Genomic DNA, 20,097 nt, shown 5'->3' with positions numbered 1-20,097 from the left:
ACAATATGATTTGTTTTTTGTTTACATTTGTTCTTTTAGTTTAGAAATAAAGATAAGTTTGCTTTTTTGCAATGTCTCTGTGTAACTTTAACGGCCCTAGCGAGGTAATCCGTCGGAGCGGAAATTCTCTCCGATTTCATACGAAATATGCTTCGAGTAGTGTTTCCGACAAGTAAAAACTGTCTGATTTGGATGAAATCGGACAAAATCCGCTCCGACGGATTACCTCGTTAGGGCCGTAAACCAGAGAAATTTTTTGAGTTTCTGAAACGAAAATCCATATTATACTTGAAATAAACCCATTTTTAAAATGATTATCAACTTATTCTGCTATTCGATTCATGTAAAAGTCTAAATTAAGAATTTTGAAGTGGGAGTCAAAATTAAATTTAACCAAAAAGTATTTTTTGAAAATTTCAACAACAAGAAACTTTTTTTCATGACTTTTTGTCATGAAAAGATATTGTAGTGGCTGTTTATGAGTCTATTTTGTCTAAAATTTAAATTTAATATTTGCTAAGAAAAATTAAATTAAAAAAATCAAATAGTTATTCGAATTGAAAATGAAGTACAGTTTTCCATTTAGAATTTATGGAAATCCATTCAAATTATAATTTGCGAAAATCCTCTTGCAACTAGTCTTTCCTTAGATTTGTCGATTTGACCATCCGTCTTGAGTCTCAATTTAAACATTTGCAGGGATCACACTCGGCTCAGCACGCCTTTGTGCTAAAGTTTGCATCTAAAGAAGTTGGATGCGTTGTTCATTATGGTGGCTAGTAGAAAGGATCGGTCCAAGGAAGTCCTTTAAGAGCGAAACGTACAAAATTGTGCTGAATTTATTTGATTCTGGTTTTATGAACTTCATAAAAAGGACTCCATACTTGTGAAGCGTACTCAAGATGGAGTCGTACGTATAGCAGTTGTACAAAGATAGAGTAACAAATGGATCATCAAATTAATTTCCCCAATGTTTAATAAAACCAATCATTGAGCTCGCTTTATTAACTATACCTAAGATTGATTTGTTCAGTAAATTCTAAATTTGAACTTAATTGAACACCCAAGTCTTTGAATTTTTTGTAGAATCGAGTTACATAGTTGGGGCCCTGTTTTTACCACACCAAACACTAAAACTGTTAATATCGCTTTGTAGAAGGATACGGTCATGGTAAGACTTAATTTCTTTGAAAATATTTATATCATCAGCAAATATGAGAATCTCATTTGAAATGCTTCTCCCACGCATGCCAATTATTTCTTTGGTTTTGTTTTAATGATTGCAAGAGGATCAATGTTGATATATTACTGAGCTGATAATGCTAAATGTGCATCCATCTCCGACACTCCAACAAATCTCTGAGGCGTTTTTCGATTTCTAGCCCACCTGCTCATTGTCCCCATGATTTCTTGGTTTTGTCTGTTGTCACCAATGCTATCTGTATAGGTGGTTAATACCATTCAAATCGACATCTTCTTCAAAGGTTGATTCTAACATTTCAAGATTAATTTGATGCTTTTAAGGTGCACAAACTTCTTCCCACTCTGAAACTCATTGATCGAACTAACGCAAAGACGTTGTTGAAAGTCACATGTCTGTTTATTTTTGACTCAGTCGCTACAGGTAAATAGCATATCCTATTTTAATGAACTCAAGGATACTGACGAAATTGAGATTTTTGTAGCTAAGAAAGAAAGAATGCAGTGCGGTCATACTTGTGTAACACTGAAAAACAAAAAGTTTGGACAGTCGGACCCTGAAGTTTAAGTGCATGGACCAAAAAAAAAAATAAATGAAATGAGGGTAAACTAGTTTTGGCTGGTCCTGATTTAGTTCAAACTGCCTCTGTAAAAAACAAAATTTAATATTTAAATAACTTTTTTTACTACTTTAAGAATATCTCTCAACAACAATTAAAAATGATGCAATTTTTGTATCCTATCATATCAACTTCTTTTCAGTATGTTATCTCTAAAGAAAAGATAAATATTGTAAATTAAAAAAAAGAAATCTAGGAAAAAAACCAACCAACGCACAGAGTTAATTTTTTGCTCTATATTTAATGGCATACATTATATTTTTATTATTGTTTACCTGAGTCAAATTTGATATATGAATATATTGCCTAGCTTTTTATTTTTGTATAATGAACGTAAAAATATGAAATTGGATTAGCCGATAACAAAAACAAAATTAGAAAGAAATATTACTTAGTCGTGGGTAATTTGGTATTCAGATGTAATTCAATTAGGATAGCAACCACTTGTAGAGTACTACCTAGTACAAATATGAAAAAATATTTTCACTTACTTCGTGTTTTTTTTTTTTAGTTCATTTGTAGTAAGGCTACTTGATTTTTTTTGTTGGGAAATTCGATTAAATGATAATTTTTTTTCGTTTTCTGTTTTTTTTTTTTTCAATCCTGTTTTTCAATACCTTCTTAATACTTTTTAATTATTGCTGTAATCAAAGTGATTTTAGGGTAGTTCTTTGAAAATTTATAAAATAGTTTTGTGTGCTTCAAAACTTGATGTTGCCTTGCAATTCTTTATTAAAACGAAGTGAAAGCTAAAACGGTTTTTAAAGCCTTTTTATTTAATTGTTTTTACGCCATAGAAAAAAAAAACTATGAAAAAAAACACACTCTGGAAATTGTCAAGTTTTCAATCTTCAAAACTCTACACTGTTAAAAAATTTGGTGTAGATTCTACGAAAATTTGGGTTTCATATTAGGCAATACCAACATTTTATTTAAATTGAATACATTGAATGTATTACATTTTCAAGTCAAAAGAATAAATGTCAATATAAAAAAACTTTTATTATTATTTTAGGAATAAGCCTTAACTGGCGTTTATCTGGCTATTGAAAAATCGGCTTTAAGTCTAATACAAAAGGAGAATGGGCAAATTTATATGGAACGTGGACGTTACGCAGCCATTAATGAATATGTTATTTTATGATGTAATTAAGTCTTATACAGGGTGTCCCAAAAGTAATGGATCAAACTAAGTATATTAATAGGGGATCTTAAGGGCTCTCAGAATTTGGTAACTTGTTCATCCCAAATCCTTACGGTTTTCGATTTAATGCAATTCTTGTGAAACTTCGAAAAATCTCGACTTTGCAACAGTATTTTGCTTCCTGCTGCCATTATCGATTTTTGTTATTTACAATTCTTTTACTAAAACATTGACAAATAAGTAGGAACAATTAATTAATCAAAATATTTTTTATTCCATACGCCATTTCGATGCAAATTAACTAACAGTTTCAAGTTTTATAAAAAATCAACTTTTAACTTTTATTTGAGAGCAACACCGCAAAAAAAATTTCTATGGTGTGAGAATGGTTTATTATTTTAAAAAGTTGCCCTGTTATTGTAGTTTTCAAAAATGTATAAAAGTTTCCAAAGTTGCAGTTAGATCGCAAAATATTACAATTTGAATTCAACAAAACAGGGTTTTTCAAAGCAAAAATACAAACAAAAATAGAGGCTTTTGTTCAAAGAAAAATAAACAAATAACAGTTCGAGAAAATGTGTTTGTTTTGGTTGTTTTTTGCTCTGAAAACCCTAGGTTTTGTTTAATTCAAATTGTAATATTTTGCGATCTAACTCAATTAATTTCATATTCAAAATTTGGAGATAACGGTAAAAAGATGTTCTTTTCCAACACACGTTATATTTTTTGATCTAGTGCACATACAAATTTGATTTAACTTTAATACGCATGCTGATAACATAACCTTTTATTTGATATATCACACATAACGGTACGTGCTCTACAAGTTACACAATCTTAAATTGAAAAAATTGAGACATACCTCAAAACACCTGTGGAGATCTGTTGGAGATGACCAGCTACCAGTGTAGGAAGTACCGTAATCTCAGTCTGGAAATTCGACATGGTTGACTTTAAAAAATTCTAACTTCTCTTGTAGACATCTTTGAAATACGATTTATACATCATTATAAAAGTTGAAACAATAAGCTTTCACATGGTATAAAATTTTTTGTAGGTTGTCAAACAAAACAATTGAATTAATGAGAACATAAAAGTAAATGTTTTTTTTTTGCTTTTTTTGATGGTTGTTAGGGAAATAAAATGCACGACTGGGGTCGCACGTACTTGCTCTTGCAGTTCAAAGCACTTTTATGTTAGTTTACTTGTAGATTTTAGGAGCTGGCTCTATATAAATAAAAAAAAATTGATATCGGGGAAGAGCCGACATTTAAGGCAAAATTTTTTTTAAATGAAAAAAAAAATTTTTTTATTTGACTTTTTTTGGAAAAAATAAAAATGCAATTTTATTGCATTTGCTTTGAATACTACGCCTGTAAAGTTTAATCAAAATCGTTAGAGCCGTTTTCGAGTTATTTGGTTTTAAAAAAAAAATTGTATGGGGGGTACACTTTCTAAACGAGATAAAAAAAAAACAAAAAAAAACCAACTTTCAAAATTCCATAAAAATCATTTGTACCAAATTTAAAGAAAATCCGTCCACCCGTTTAGGCTGTGGAAATGTGTACAGATGGACGCACAGACGCACAGACGGACGGACGGAATTGCGAGACCCACTTTTTCGGAGTTCTCCATCATCGTAATGTTGGTTTTGATTAAAACCTCAATTTTTTTTTTCGACACGAAACCAATACTTGCCCTATTGAGCAAGTAAAAATGCATTTAATAGCGTGAGAAGACAAAAATCTGTGTTTTTTTTTCGCTTTTTTTATGGAAATTGATCGAGTTCAAAAAATTCTAGCTCTTTTTGTAGATGTCTGATAGACCTGATCGATATACAGTTGTGTTCAAAATAATAGTAGTGGCTGCATCAAAAAAACATTTTTTATAATTACGGTGCTTCTACGGTTAAAAATTTAGTTTCTTTGATGTCAAAGTTTGTAACGGTCAATTACTGATAAATGTATCATAGTTTCAAAATGAAAAAGAAGGTTCCAAATAATTTTTCATTGACTTTTGGTTGTTCTTTCTAATTTGACCTGTTCAAAATAATAGTAGTTAAAGTTATTTTTGAAGAATTTAAAAGCGGTTTATAATATAGAATATTTATTTTTGGTTTAAAAGTAAGTACTCATATAATATGAACAATTTTTCAACAAAAAACGATTTGTTTCGGTTTTAATCTATTTAAAGTTCGAAGAGCAAAACACTGCAGTTCGGATAACGGAAACTTTTACGAAAGCTGCTTGAAGAAGGGAAAACCTACTTGGAAATTCAAGGTTATATAAGGATGCTCCCCTACAATGGTAGCCAATGCAATAAACTCAACGAAAAACCCGAAACGTGCGGTAGAAAAAGAAAAAAGACCGTCGTAGATGACAGGCGTACTGTCCAGATGAGCAAAGCTGAGCCTTCAGCATCGTCGTTTCGAATCCAGAAGGCTTTAAGCCTGGATTGCAGTGCAGTGAACATTCGGAGGCGACTGTTAGAGACTAATTTGTACGCTTGAAGTTCACATAAAGTACCGCTGTTAACAAAGAAATATGTTAAAATACTAAAATTTTCGACCCTCCATGTTTAACTTTTTCCGTCGTATACTTTGGAACATATTCCGTATTGGGTGGACGTCGGACGTATTCTGGAGATCCAGTACCACCAAAGAGGACAAATTTGCTCGCATCAGTAAACAATATGTTACGCTATTACTTCGCTGGCCAGTTTATGTAATCTTTTACAAACTGGATACGCTTTTTAACATGTTTCACAGAACTTTTCGTGGACTTCAAGCGTACAAATTAGTCTCTAACAGTCGCCTCCGAATGTTCACTGCACTGCAATCCAGGCTTAAAGCCTTCTGGATTCGAAACGACGATGCTGAAGGCTCAGCTTTGCTCATCTGGACAGTACGCCTGTCATCTACGACGGTCTTTTTTCTTTTTCTACCGCGCGTTTGGGGTTTTTCGTTGAGTTTATTGCATTGGCTACCATTGCAGGGGAGCATCCTCATAAGACCTTGAATTTCCAAGTAGGTTTTCCCTTCTTCAAGCAGCTTTCGTAAAAGTTTCCGCTATCCGAACTGAAGTGTTTTGCACTTCGAACTTTAAATAGATTAAAACCGAAACAAATCGTTTTTTGTTGAAAAATTGTTCCTATTATATGAGTACTTACTTTTAAACCAAAAATAAATATTCTATGTTATAAACCGCTTTTAAATTCTTCAAAAATAACTTTAACTACTATTATTTTGAACAGGTCAAATTAGAAAGAACAACCAAAAGTCAATGAAAAATTATTTGGAACCTTCTTTTTCATTTTAAAACTATGATACATTTATTAGTAATTGACCGTTACAAACTTTGACATCAAAGAAACTAAATTTTTAACCGTAGAAGCACCGTAATTATAAAAAATGTTATTTTGATGCAGGCACTACTATTATTTTGAACACAGCTGTACATGGTGATTCAGGAGTAATGTGCCAAAAAGCTAGAGCGTGTAGGTTAGGTCGAGACAAGAAAAAAATCGTATGGGAGGGGGGGTCTATTCCCCCTCGTTTAGCCGGGAGGGGCAATTTAAAAAAAAATTGACTTATTTTGGAAAAAAAATTATTAAAAATTAACGGTTATACTTACAATAACCCTTAAAGCTAGAATCCATGGGCGGCGAGCACCCCCGACATAGTAAGAAAAATTCTCAGGTAAGTTTTCAGGTGTTATCAATGAAAAAATTGTTCAATTTAGGGTTAATGCAATACTGTATCACTTTATTGTATCCTTATTTAAGTCTGAATGTTTAAAAAATAATTGGCGAATGGTTAATGTTTCATAAATTAATTCATCAACAAGTCCAGCCACGTAAAAACAGAAAATAAAGAGGTTTTTTAGAAAAAAGTAGTTTGGTTTTTTTTAATTTCTCAAAAACCACAAGATATTTTTGAATACGGTTTTCTGTTTTTGTTTCAAAATAAATAAGAGCATCGAATTTCAAAAACTAAATTAGTACTTAATTACATAAAATTTTGAAAAAAATTACTTTGAAATTTTTGTTTCCAATTTTTTTTTCAAAATTTTGATTTTAAAAATTAATATTTCAAAAACTGTGCCATAAAATGGCTTAGTTTAGAATTTTTGTAAAAGACTAGGGTTTTGGCTTTACAAAAAGGTATACCACGTTATTGTAAGTATAACCGTTAATTTTTAATAATTTTTTTTCCAAAATAAGTCAATTTTTTTTTTAAATTGCCCCTCCCGGCTAAACGAAGGAGAATAGACCCCCTTCTCCCATACGATTTTTTTCTTGTCTTGACCTAACCTACACGCTCTAGCTTTTTGGCACATTACTCCTGAATCACCCTGTATATATTTTGAGCTTAGACAATAAGCTTTCAGATGATATAAAATTTATATAGGTTATCATATAAAAAACATGGATTTGAAGGTGATATAATAAAAATAGGTAGATTTTTTCTATTTTTTTTTTTTTTTTGCAAGAAAAATGACTTTTTAAGGTTTCACTTCTACCACGTGTGAATTGGACACATGATTTTTTTTATTATTTTAAGTATTTTCTTTCTTTCTTCTTTAAAAAGAAACAAAACATTTCATTAATTTTTAATGTATTGAATTTGAAATTAATACATTTGATTACATTTTTAAATTTCTTTTATTTGAAATTAATAAAAAAATTATTAAAAAGCTGTTATAAAATCGCAATATTAAAAACTATTTTATTTTTTGTATTGGAAAAAGCCTAATTCCAAAGAGTATTTTTTTTAACTATCCAAGTCCAACAAATTAAAATTATTTCAGAGATCAATATTTACTTTCGGTTCCCATAGTTTACTCTAATAGCCAATGGTAGTTAACATAAAAAATTCACAATGATACGCTCATAGCTTTAACATCAGTTTTTTATGCATTGGGATAATAATCTAAATAAAGAAAATGCGTCCTATAATAGATCTGTGCATAATGATTTCTTCTAACGGTAACGAAATCAATTAGAATAGAATACTTAAATAGTTTAAATATTCCTCCGCAGTGGTGCACATGAAGAAGAAGGAATCCACTAAGTAATAGAAAAACAAAAAAAAAACAACAAAAAAAACCGAACAAATCAACCATTAAGAAATTTAAAATTCAAAAAATAATTTAACACGACTACGTATGGGAATACGTATGGTGTCTATCTATACTCTATAGAGAAACCTGAAGCTCACCTCGTGCTTAAGGTTAATAACGAGAACACGTTTTTACCACAACGTGCCAAAAGTTCTCTGCGTTATTAAATAAGCCATTAAAAATATTAATAATTTGAATACATACAAATTTCTTTTTTTTTTTTTTGTTTGCTCTTCGAAGTGTCATTTCTCATTCATATTTTTGTACATAATAATCTATCTCTCTCGAACAGTTATAAGATTACCATAATATTTATTTGAAATTAAACAATTCGGTCAGCCGTTAACTCATTATTATAAAAGACTATTGGACAATTAGATAATTGGTAACAATTTTTTTGGAATAATGTTAAGGCCATAGTATAACCTCTGTGAATGCATCAATATGGTTTGTTGAAATAGTCTGGCGGATAATGTCGCAAATTTTGTAAAGTATATCCGAAAAACAAACTGCATTTTTACCTTGATTAGGAAAAATATGTGCTTCTTAAAAAGTTTTAGTGAGATTCGAGCTTGTAGAAAACTATACCAACAAATTTGATTACGATAATCACAGTTCAAAGTTTATTTTTTGTCACTGTATCAGTCTATTGCTTAAACTGTATTGAACCTTAAGGTCCAGGACGTTTTACATTTAGAATAGTCATTTGATACGACAAAAAGGGGATTTTTGGAAAATTTAGGTAGATTTTTTTTTAAATTTCAAATTTTTTTCGCAACGGTCATCATTAGCTGCGTTCCTTTGGAAATATTTATCTACTGCTTAGTACTTAAAGCTGCTTTGAACTACTTTTTCAGTATAGCAAAAGTAGTTCAAAGTAGTTTTAAGTAATAAGCAGTACCTAGATAAATATTTCTAAAGGAACGCAGCTATTTTTCAAAATTACAAAAATAAAAAGTATTTTACTGGACATAACAACATTTTAAAGTAGTAGTTAGAATTCTGTGTATTTTGATTTCCAATACTGTTCAGTAAAAATTAATTGAAATATGTACTTTCTTGAATTTCTGTGTTCCAATAAAAAAAAAAAATAAGATTCGTACAAAATTTGTTGACAGTTCGAACCTTTGGCAATTCATAACGGATTTTATAGTAGATTATTGGTTTCCAAAATGGATTTTAAGGCCGTATACCAAAATGGGATTTGTAAAAGATTTTTGACAGCAAAGGGTATTTCAATTGTAACCGGTTTAAAGCCTTTTTTTCCAAAATTACAAAAGCTAAAGCAAAAGAAGAAAATAAGTTAGTTTGAGTGCAAAAACTGTAATTTAAATCAGAATGTGGAGTTTTTAACACATTTTTATGATTTTTTTTCCGGAAGCTTAAATATTTTTTTGCAAAGGGAAGCTCACGTTGTTCTGCATACAAAAATTGGATTCAAATTGATTTAAAAATTCAATTTCCATGATATGTTTTGATATGAGTTGATCGAAATAAGTGGAAAGTAAAGGCTGCAGCTTAGCATTGAGACAGCGGGCCTTCTAACTAATAACGAACTACTTTAAACAAAAACTTTGTTTCTTTTTAAACAACTCTCCGTCGTCTGCTCTTCCTTAATTGAAGCACGGCAGTGTCATAACATATGAAACATTTGAAAACAAATGAAAAAAACAGACCGACGCACAGTGGGGCAGCCTCATATAGTGTGGTGATATAAACGTTATTTTTTAAACTAAAGCTATGTGAAAAAAAGATCACGTGTACTAAATTTAACAGTAAAATTGATAAGATTAGCATATTTGTTTTATTCAAAGTCTTTGATTTATGTTTAGTCATGCGGTTGAAGTTGAGAGTTTTAGAGCAAAAATTCAGTTTTTAATAAGTAACAAAAAAGGTGTTCTCTTGTTTTTTTGTTTAAACTCAAAATTATTTGGGAAAAAAATTAAATAAAAATTTCTCGCATACAAAAGTATGTAAATTACTATTTTTTTGAAATTTTTTTTTTTTTAATTTCTTATACATATTTAAAAATTGAATGAGAAAATAATGAATTCTTTGAAACGCATTTTAAAGTTTTTTCTCAAAATCTTCTGTTTAGGCAAATATTGAGCTGGTCTAAAAATTCAGAAAGCATGATAAGTAATTACTCTATAAGCACATATAAACACTTTTGCTAAATATTTCTCTAAAATATTTTTATTGAAATTTTGAACTTCAAAAAACGATTTTTTTAAGAAAGTGTTTTTTTGTTTTTATTAAAATAAATTACAAAATCATTCTTTTTTGACAATCATGAACTGATTACACAATGTTTTTTTTTTTTCTTTTTAAGTTTTTTTTTTTTTTATTTTATTATAAGAAGTTTCGTGAAACAGGGTGATTTGTTATATAAATAAAGTTAGTGTTTTTGGTTTTTACTTTTTTTTTGTTAAAATATTTTTTAATTTAATTTATTATTAATTTTTTTTCCAATTAAAATTGATGCGGCTATAAGGTTTTTTTACAAAGCAAATTTGAAAAAAATAAATTGCACGACTGGGGTCGCACGTACTTGCTCTTATGCTTAAAGTAACTATAATGTTAAAGCTTTTTATTCAAGAAATTTAAAATTTGATATTTTGAAGAAATTTCATAAGTAGTATAAAAAAAAATTAAATCTGTTTTTTATAATTAATTAAACTCCGTATTAAATTATCTAAAAAAAAAAAAACAAATATGCCATTTTATTTCTTGTATAAAAAGGTATTTTTAGAAAAAAAATTTCGAAAATTGTAGGAGCCGTTTTTTAAAAAAATAATTTTTTATATATAAAAAATTTTTAACATTTTTCAAAAAAAAAGTTGGTATGCCATTTTGAAGAAATAATTGATTTACACATATAAACTAAATTTCAAAATTTTTCATTGATCCGTTTTCAAAAAATTGATTTTTCAAAAAAAAAATTTGAAATATTTTTTAAAAAACCAAAAATGCGTTTTTTGAAAATTTTCTAAAACTATAATATTATCTTTACTTACACACTTTTATATAAAAATTTTCATTTAAATCGGGTTAATGTTGTACGAGATATTCAGAAACGAAAAAAACCGTTCTATGACAGGTACCGTTAATAACGGTACAAAAAATATTTTTTTTATTTAAAAAGTTTGCTCTTATGTGTAGTACTACACACAAAAATTTTAATCAAAATCGTTAAAGCCGTTTTTGAAAAAAATTTACTTTTCTATTTCCGTTATATGGCAGGTACCGTTAGTTTTGGTCATAAAAAAAAATTTCAATTTCCCCTCTAGGGAATCACCAAAAACTGCTAACTACCAAGTTTGAAGAAAATCACTTCACTCATTTAGGTTGCAGCTCCAGATAGAGACAGACACACAGACAGACAGACAGACAGAATTGCCGGACCCACTTTTTTGGCATTCTCCATCATCGTAATGCAATGTAAAATTGTTATCTCGAGTTCAATTTTTTTTACGAATCCTAAACTTGCCCTATAGTACCTATATCGCAAGTAAAAAATAACTTGAACATCAAATATGAAAATTTTTCTCAAAGTTTTGACTTTGAAATTTTATTTCACAAAAAGTATTCGCGAAAACTACTTAATTGAAAGAATGCAAAATAAGCTTTCAAAAAAGCTATTGCACAGTAGGTATTCTAGGTCTTTTTCTTGATTTTATGTATTTTTTTTTTTTTAATTTAAGGGTAAATTTTCATAATTCAAAATTATATGCAGGTTTTTTCAAATGTATTAATATTTTGTCCCCTTACTTAATTTCATAAAATTCAAGAAGACTTAACTTTAGTTACAAAACCAAATAAAGTGACAAAAAATGTCTTATTTATTAGTAGAAGTAATTAATATCACAAATCGAACTATTTTGCCCCACTGTGCGACGGACGGCATGACGAAAACCACTTTTTTGAACTTCTCCAAAACGGCCAAAAACTATTTTGTCATTTATTGATGTAGTTTAGTCATAAAATACCGTGCAAAAGTTTTTTCCCTGTGACGTGCCTAACAAATGGATAAAATGCATTTTTGCATTTAACCATTTTTATGGATTTTCTCAATATAACAAATGTGTATTGGTCGTATATTCAAGACTAATGTCTTCAGACTCAGAGAAAATGACAGAGCATCATATTCAAAATTAATATATTATTAACTTCCTTTTCACATTGCACAATGAATTAAGACTACGAACATTGAAATATTTTACATTCTTTTAGCTTTGAAGCAAAATGTCCATAGTAAAAGATATTCCTTAGTTATAGTTCTTTTATTTGATACCAATTTCATTAATGGCCGCCGAACGTCCAAAATGCCCATTCTCCTTTTGATTGCAAAATTAATTTAAAATAAATAAGCCTATCATCTAGTTTTGATAAACAACGGAGCACAAATTCTTTCACCCATAAGCACCATTTATGTATCTTTTTTCCTTTCTTTATAATGTACATTACATGTCAACCTCTACAACTGTATACAAGTATTGTACAAACATATGCAATTTCAATTCGTGACTTAGTTTATATGTTTACTGGTCGGAAACGTGATGTTTCTTTCTTTGCCTTAACCATATTACAAACCTACCATAAGGTTTGTAAAACTCATTTAAATTGGAATATTGAAGTTGCTAATTGAAAATCCAAATTTATTCTTCCTTCCTTTTCGTGAAAAAGGAAGACAATAATAATATGTGGACTTGGGGATCAACAAATATTGTAATTCTGAAGACCGTATGTCAATGAAGTAATATCAGAAGCATTTCTTAGGAAGTACTCGTATCAATGATTTTTTTGTTTGTCAAAGGAAAATAAAAGAAAATGTCAAGAACCAAACAAAAAATGTGTGTAAATAAAAAAAAAGAAAGAGGAAAAATGTGTTAGTCATGAAAATTTACAGTCTCAATTTACATTAAAGATTTAAAGTCACTTTGGTTTGGATTTATTGATGAGACTTTGACCTTTACTACGACATACTGATGATGTCTTTATGTGTTAATGATTTTAAATTATTTAAAAACTTTTTATTCAACTTTGTATTCGTGAACCTTTGCATTGCGTCATAATTGGTCTAAACTTGAGAAAAATATCATTGAAACAAATTTATAAATGAATTAATGTATACTCCTGACAAAATCATCTCCTGGTGTTTTAAACAGATCATCTGTTAAGGGATTTCCACCAGCAGCTTTATTTGACTCGAGTCTTGATATCGCTGTCTTTATCTAATTTTCATTACAATTGACTTCTACAAGGCTAGTAGTCTCATTTAAAGGAGGGCTTAATAAAGGTTTTATTTAAAAAAATGCAACAAAATAAACAAAACTAATATTTTGTCCATGTATAACGGCTTTATTAGTAAGACCACACACCACAAATTGCCAATAATTAGGGAACCGAATGTCGTTCAAGTGGCCGCTTTGCATTAGCGTATTCTGTCACACCAATTTTCCAAATTGGCCCTAAGTGCATGAATCCCGATTTTTGGTATAACATCCTTCAAGGTCCCCAAATAAAGTATAGATGGATCAAATCAGAGCTGCAATTGTCATAGCCAAGATAGGCGAACACAATGTAGTTCAAGTGGCTGCTTCGCAGAAGCATTCTTTCAATCCTATTTTCCAAAAATGAAGGCTTCGGGCTGTAACTCATGGATTTCTTGGATGTTATTTGCCTTAAGTGCATGAATAATTTCCTGATTGTGGGTATAACATCATTCAACGTCCCCAAATAAAGTACCGAGGGATCAAACCAGGGGTACAATTGACATAGCCAAGAGAGGCAAATACACAATTTGATAATTGTGTGCTCCAAAGAGAGATTGTGACATGGGTTGGTGGGGCATGGTGCGCATGCATGAACCACAGGACGTCCAAATTCTATGTCTTTAAATTCAGTTGAACAAAAGTCGGTTAGAAAACGCATAACTTTGTTCCCAGCCGCATTGGTCCAATAATGCTACCACTCTACAATCTGCACCAAACTATGGATGCATTCGCCAAATCAGAAATATAGACCTTGTAAGTAAATTTAATTTTTAATTTTGTTGAGGGCAGCACCCCCATTTTTTCTTAATTCAAGCTTAATCACGGGTCGTCTGAAGGAAGTAGAAATATTTTCCTGAGATCTTAATATTCATATTGAATTTTGGGACTATGTCAGTATAAAAAGCGTATCAAAAAAGACTTACAGCCATGTTATTGACAAATTTCAAAACATGTTAAGTGAATGTTAGAAGTTGCAAATTTTCGCAAACTTGGCACTATTATCGAGAGATTTGACATCTAGAAGACAAAATCTTAAATAAAATTTTAGTTTAATTAGCATTTATTGGTTGAGGTATTCCAAATTTAAGCAGTCACAAAACATGTTTTGATATAAATGCAGTAAATAATTGCATTTGTTGATTTGAACTAGAAATTTATTCACCAATTTATAAGACTTTCTCCGAAAATGTTCAAAGTTGTTCAGATTTTTGATTTATTATGGTATAGTTACGAAAACGGACACATAAATTTATGATTAGTTTTTTTTTTTGTATTTCTATTTAATTTCGAATTTATCAACGTCATAATATAGACGAATAACTGATTAAATTATACACATTCCCTTATCGATACCAAAAATTTTTCAACACCTACCACCATTGTTGTTACTCTATAAATTATCTTTTTTTTTTTTTGTGAATTATGATATTATGTATGTCGTGTACGAGGACGCAGTATTGATTATCTTGAATATTAAAACAAAAAAAAAACAAAAAAAAATTGCTCAATTAATAAATTGGTATTATAATTCATAATGTTATGAAAAAAAAAAAAATTTAAAAAAATTGTACACTGATGATGAATCTCTTATTAATTCGTTTAATATTTCTACCACATTCTATAGTTGTTGTATTTAAGTTTTTCTCTAAAAATGAAAAAAAAAAAAAACAAAACAAATATATTTTTAATTTTAAATCATTGAACATCCTACCAAAACTTGTAAACCAAAAAAAGAAAATAAATAAATAAAATAAAAAAAATATATTTATAAATCAAATATTTAAATTATATACAATCTATTATTTTGTTTTTAATTATTATTTGTGGTGTTGTTAGAAAAATTGTTATGTTCCAAAATTTTTAATTTTATTTAGTCATAATTCATAAAAATATTTATCTAGTTAAAATAGTTAAAATATTTATGTAGTAAAATAAATTTAAAAAAAAAAACACATTATATACCACTTTTACATATTTTTAAGCAAAAATAGTCTCGTAGAAAATAATGATATAAAACAAAGAGATACAACTTAGTGTTTTTTTATTTTCAAAATGCACCGAGTGCAATTTACATAGATGTTGTATTTTTGCAGGCTGATTTTTATTTTATTTTTAAGAACACTTTACATTTAATAAAAAAAAAATATGTATTTAACATGTTATAAAACAAAATATTATATACAAAATTTAAGTAAAAACAAAAAAAAAAAAAAAAAAAAGATGGCATCTATGTATACAAAACACATACACCTAACACATTTGATATTTATTATAATATTTTTTAAATTATATAAAATTAAAAAAAATATTTTTAAAACTAAAACTTAATGTGGATATTTGTTATCAAAAATATTTAAAAACATATTTTACAAAATAAAAAATATACATACATTTATGGGAATGTTAAAAAAAAGTCACATACAGGAATAATATTGTATCTTTGTTTGTATACATGTTTTTCATACAAAAAAAAATATACATATTATATAAAATGTCCCCAAAAAAGACAAATTTTATTGTATACATTCCAAAAAAAATATAACAAAAAAAAAATAAAGTAGAAATGGACCAAATCTGTTATTAACTTTTATTATTGTGTAATAATGCTGATTTAATTGATTTTTTTCAAAATCTATATATTAAATAAGTTAGTTGTATTAAAAAAAAAAAAACAAAAATTGCAAATTATACTAAATGTTTGAAGTTTGTAATTTTTTTTTTTAAATTGACTTTTTTTTATTTTATGAGTTTTAACAATAATTTTAATTGTTATTATTGAACAACATTATATAAATAAATATTTGTACGAGTATATAATGCAAGAAAGTTTTATTACAAAATTTAAAAAAAATTAATTGTAAAATGCATAATTTGTGTGCTGTTAGTGTAAACGGTGTTTAGCATAAATTATATACAAAAACAAACAAAAAAATATATTAAATGTGAATTGAAAGAATATATAAATATATAAGAAATATATTATATGTTTAAAAAGTGATGGTTTTTGTTTAAATTTGTCGTTTTTTTTTATTTTAATTATTTATAAAGAATTTAATATTTAAGGAGAGAAAAAAAAATACATTTTATTGTTGTTGTGCAAAGTTAATTTAATTTATTTTAATTATGTTTATGTTTTTGTTTATAATTTTTCGTCTGAATAAATGTACTGTCAATGTTATTAAAAAAAATGTGTTGTTTTTCTAATTACACAATTTTTTGATCATTCTGGGCCAGATTTCGTTAGCGAAATCGGAAATATTAAATGGTATTATCTATTATATCATGGTCTTTTTTCATCAAATGAAATGTTGAATACATTTTGATGGAAACTTGATTCCAAGCGCAGCGCCTCAAAATACCGAAAGTAAGTAAAAAAAAAACAAAGATACAGGAAAGCTGATTTTTTTTTCAGATCTGAAAAAGAAAGATATTTGAAGATTTTTTCAATAAAACGATTAATAACAAAATTGAAGAATAAACTGTTGGCTTTGAAAAAGGGTTTATCAATATATTGTTGTATTTGTCTTCAATAATAGCTGAATTCATAAAAGCATCACAACTTTTTGTATGGAAAGAAAACTCTACAAAGCATCATTTTTGCACCAGAAATATTTTTGATGTAAATTTTTGATGCGTTAATGAACTCAGCCTAAAAAGGGAAAGGGTGTTTTCATAAACGTCGGAAATCTGCGTCTGTCCAATCGTCTTTCTGCTTTGCTGCATTAATGAACACACCAATTCTGCAGAATGTTTGCAGGCCTGCGTTGGTACAATTTTCAGCAGTCACTGAGTGTTCATAAACGTCAGAAAAAAAATTTTTTTTAAATTACCACAGAATGAGTTTTGTTTAAGCAAAAAAATATTTCTTTTTCAGTCCCCGAAAATATTGTTTTTAATAACACGAAAAATTTGTAAACCGTGTTACATTAGGGTGGCTAAAAAAAATATTTTCTTCTAAAAAAAAAATAATAAAAACACCGAGTAGTTCACATTTAAAACAAATTATCTATGGACAAAATATTTTTAATTAGGGTGTTCAAGAAAGTTTTTTTATGCGTTTGAAAAAAAAATGATTTTAAGTGCACAGAAAGTTTGTTAAGTGCGTTTTTGCTTTAGAAATATTAAATTCATGCCGAATTAATTAAATTGAATTTGGTTAAATTCCAAGCGTAAATGTGAAATATACCATTTTTCTGAGCCCCCTTATTTTCTGAGCTACCCCAATTTTACATTATACTTCATAAACCATGTTTTACAAACTTTCTCTGCCGTGAAAAATAATTTTTTTGTAATTAATTAAAAAAAAAAAAAAATTTGAACCACCCTAATGGAAGTTTTTTTCTTCGATAATTTGATCAAAACAATATCCACATTGATTTTTTTGGAATTCTTCAAGCAACTGTGGAAGATAACATTTTTTAGAGCCACCCTAATACGAAAAAAATTAATATAAACTCATTATCTCAAAAAACAAGATTTAGAAATTTTCTGTGTCATTAAAATTTAAATTTTTCGAAAAATGCAAAAAGAAACATTTTTTGCACCACCCTAATTAATATGTTTGCTTTTCATTTTTTTCAACAATATTTACATTTATTAACAAAAAAAAATCGAATCGAGAGTCAAATAAATTTCTTCTTGAGTTTTGCAGCAATAAAATTTTGGCTGCGCAATCTGCCCGATGTTGACGACATACTGACGTTTATGAACAGCAGAACTGCAGTTGGACTAAGTTAGTCCGATCGCAGATCTGACTTTATGAACACGACTAACGCAGGCCTAAGTTAGGCAGACGTTTATGAAAACACCCAAAAAGCAACATACCATTGATATATTTAGCCTTATTCTGAATGGAAAGATACCGAGAAATGTTTTCGGGAGAAAGGCATCATATTTTTTTGAAACTAGGTGATTTTACGTCTGCATCATACGCCATACATCGATTTAAAAACAAATTGCTATGTTTTGAGCTCATTTATGCACATTGGTTAATTTGTAACTCATTTACCCCAATCGGCTGTAATACTCTCGACAAAGTTCAAACTGAATACGAACGATAAACAGGAAACGAAAATCAATACTTTTCAGACCGGAATTTGCTAATGCAGAAGAAATTTTTTTTAGGACCAATATTACCGGTAAGCATATATGACCAAAATGGAAAAGTTTTTCTCAAAAACGACTCTAACGGTTTTGTATACAAATTAAAAAAAAAAAGAAGCTTTTTCCAAATGTATTTTATAGTAAAAACTAGACCAAATTGAAATGGGATCATGGGCTGGTGCTGCCCATGATCCCATTTCAATTTAAAAAAAAAAAAAAATCATCATCAATTCGGTTCACACAGTGGGAACTTCTCAGGTAACAAACAAGTTTAAATACAATCGAATTAAGAACCTCTTCCTTTTTTAAAGTGGGTACAAAATACTTGTATTGTAGCAAATAAGGTCATACGTTTGAAACAAACAATTTTGTTTTGTTGAATTTTGACGTTACCTATGGCAGGAAGTGATTTCTGACATTCTCATAAACCACTTTACCGATTTTAACAAAAATATTTGAACAAAAACGTTTAAGAGCCCCCGCAAACTACAGACTTTCTATCGGCCGATAGTTTAGTCGGGTTGGGCTCCTAGTGTATGCACAGAAAGGCGACTAAATAGTCGGCTGGGTAAGAAATATTTTAGTTTGAAGGCAATTGTGTAGCAAAACAATCTATTTTTTCGATCAAACAAACTTTTTGATCGGCCGATACTTAATTGTTGTAGTTAGCGCACTTTCATACATTTTCATACTGATTTAAGAGACCGACTAAACTATCGGCCGATAGAAAGTTTGTAGTGTGCGGGGGCTCTAAGTATTCATAAATTCAATTCGGAAAAAAATCCAAAAAATTATTTTTTTGTTAAATCAATTTTTCTAAACGGATCAATGAATAATATTCATGAAAAATAATAATATTTTTTAAAAGTTTTTTTCTTAATAAATTGTTTAGTAGATAATAAATTAAATTTTATTTAAGTAGATTTTAAAAAATTAAGGGGTGATTCTTGGGTATATTCTAGGAAAAAAATTTGTTCTACAGTAAGGATCTTCCTACAAAGTTGACATCCCTTATAGGAATGGTGCAGGTTTGCCCAAGTATGATACAATTTATGGGTTTTTTTTCGGAAAACTTGTGATGAATTTTTTGTTTAATAGGGTTTTTCGGATAACTTGTGATGGCTTTTTTGCTTTCCTGAGAATTAATTTACTTTCAGTCCTATTTTGAGCTTCACGTGTATTTGTGTTCGCTTAGAAATTCAATAGCTACTGCGAGTTCGACCCGACGTAATTTAAATTTTCCGCTAAACTAGTTTCTTGTTCGCTGTGTTAAGTGAGAAAAGAGCTATCGATTATTATGCGGGAAGTTTTACGTATGTGAACAACTATTCTACCGGAACTGTAAGCGTTTTCTTAAATCATCCATGGTATCAACTTTGGAGCTTAACACTTACTGTAGAAACGTTTTTAGATTAGAATTAGAATCTGAATAGAAGCCATCTTATGATTAAAACAGAGTATTATCATTTTTTTTTTAAATGCAAGTGATTTAAAACAAGTGTCACCAGTGTGTCATCGGATGAAAACTCAACAACTTGTTTTTTTAGAAAGCAATGATTCTGATAAAGGTTCTGATATGATTGATAACAAGAAGAAGAAAAAAAAAAACATCAAACAACTTCTTAATTATTTCT

General features: G+C 28.8%; 1 long non-coding RNA gene across 1 annotated transcript; it reads left to right on the top strand.

The window, feature by feature from the left end:
* Window positions 1-1,452: 1,452 nt before the first annotated feature.
* On the top strand, window positions 1,453-2,300 carry LOC129905821 (uncharacterized). The gene is made up of 2 exons (XR_008770662.1): window positions 1,453-1,624; window positions 1,686-2,300. It is a non-coding gene; the product is annotated as an uncharacterized LOC129905821 (long non-coding RNA).
* Window positions 2,301-20,097: the final 17,797 nt, after the last annotated feature.

This window comes from Episyrphus balteatus, chromosome 1 (genome assembly GCF_945859705.1).
Source record: "Episyrphus balteatus chromosome 1, idEpiBalt1.1, whole genome shotgun sequence".
NCBI classification, from domain to species: domain Eukaryota; kingdom Metazoa; phylum Arthropoda; class Insecta; order Diptera; family Syrphidae; genus Episyrphus; species Episyrphus balteatus.
Note: the sequence above shows the minus strand (reverse complement) of the source record. Positions and strands in the feature narration are given on the sequence as shown.